This window comes from Tiliqua scincoides, chromosome 4, assembly GCF_035046505.1.
Source record: "Tiliqua scincoides isolate rTilSci1 chromosome 4, rTilSci1.hap2, whole genome shotgun sequence".
Taxonomy (NCBI): domain Eukaryota; kingdom Metazoa; phylum Chordata; class Lepidosauria; order Squamata; family Scincidae; genus Tiliqua; species Tiliqua scincoides.
Genome location: NC_089824.1, coordinates 44,041,478 through 44,043,560, shown reverse-complemented (window position 1 = coordinate 44,043,560; position 2,083 = coordinate 44,041,478).

The window sequence follows — 2,083 nt, the reverse complement described above, 5'->3', positions numbered from 1 at the left end:
GTTATAATACATAAATGTGTCATTGAGGGCAAGCACCACTAAGTTCAATAGAGATAGTTTCCCAACATAATAAAAGCATATTCTTAGGCTGTAGAGCCACAAACAAATGCATCCTTCTCTGGGGAAAATATTTCAATAATTTCAGTTGGACTTTTACTCTGTGAACTTGCATAAGATCAACCTGCATATTTTTCTAGCAGCCCAATCCTATCCCCCATGAGCCCAGAGCATGCAGTGCTGCCAACAGAACAAGGGCTGCATGCTTTGGGCGGGCAGGAGACCAGGCGGCCCAGAAGGGATGTGAAGAATATTTTTACTTACCTTACTTACTTTTACCCCATAGGCCACCTGGTCTCCAATGAGTCTTCTTACACCAACTCTTCTTATACCAACTCTTCAGCTGATGTAAGTCTTATGATGAAAACTTATGTAAAGGTTGGTTGCCAGTTGCCAAAAGGGGGGCCAGTTGAGGCTGCAAAACTCCTCAGTCCCAGGCAGGCTCTTTTTTGACCTTTTTTTTTTAAAGTCCCAGGTAGGACTTAACCCACAGTTAAGCTCCTGGAGTGAGCCCCCTGCTGGAGGCTGTGGGTTAAGTCCTACCTGGGACTTTAAAAAAAAAAAAGGTCAAAAAAGAGCCTGCCTGGGACTGAACTTTGAGGAGTTTTGCAGCCTCAATTGGCCCCCTTTTTGGCAACTGGCAACCAACCTTTATATATTGCAGCCATGGAGCACCTTCCCACCTAAAATAAAAAATAAAAAAATTTTTTATTTCTCATAGGGATTTGAACCCCTCCACAGACCAACACTTTAGCCATTGAGCTATAAGAGCTCTCAGGCTCAAACTGTTTGGAACTAATACTTAAGGCACTGATGGCCACCAGCTGGGCTCAAGACCTTATATATTAGTTCTGAACACTTTAACTATAGGCTTTCCTATAGCCCAATGGAGCCCCTCCCCACGTAAAAAAAATGGGGTGTTTCACTCCAGCTGTGGCAGGAGTGCTTTTGCTATCAGGGAGCTCACACGGGATGGACGTGTGTGTGTGTATAAAAATGGTTTAAAAATAAATTAATTAATTAAATAAATAAATAAATTAAATAAAAGAAGTTGAGTTCCTGCACCTTTTTTTTTTTTTTTTTTTTTTTTTTTTTTTTTTTTTTACAAAAAAAAGCACTGGGTAGAATAATAATATTGGTAACAGTGATCCCTCATAGTCTGGTTCAGGGAGAACCTTCCAGTCCTCATTCCCAATGAGCTTAAACATGGAAGGGACTGTGCCACCTGAGGGTGAAGATGGGAGCTTGCATAAGTGAATTCTCCCCCTCAGGCCCAGCCTGAGTCAAGGTGGGGGGCTAGAAGCAGCCCCCCAAATTTCGCCCCCCTTTGGAAAATGTGAGCTCATACACAGTGATGGTTTCCACTTCTCCCTTCCTCTCCACCAGCTGTGTTTTCAAAACTGGATGAGCAGGAAGGATCTTGGGAGCTCCACTCGCAAGCTCCTTCCTGCCTGGCCAGTGAAGGTGCAAAAGAAGTGCTGGGGAGGAGGCAAGCAGGGGAGTGGTGATCCTCTTGGTGGAGAGCAATCAGAAACGAGATCATTGCAGTCATGCTGTCTTCTCCTCCAGCTTAGCAATAACTACTTAATCCAATATTTATCTTTTGTACCTTGTTGATTTAAAACTAGGAGTTCTGCATGCAAGACTGAAGAGAGGAATGTTAACACAGCCTGAAAAATTATCTTGTACAAGTACAGTGATCTTGAGCCACCAGCAGGGGTCCTGCTCCACCTTCTGTAAAACTTGAGCGCAGTACCTCTAAAAATCAACCAGCTCTGTCAAAAGTATCATTTGTCCAATCCACAGATCACTGAGCAGTTTTACATCTGCTCAGCTGTACCAGTGTTAATAGTCACTCATCTGGCCCTCAATAAAATATCCTATAGAGGCAAATAGCAGTGAGATCCACGGTTCATTCTAAGCTGAAAACAACCATTCACAGATCATCATCCATACATCCACTTGGATTATTTCATTGTAGGTTTACAAATAATTATTGATTTATGTAATATTGTAAAGAAAAAAT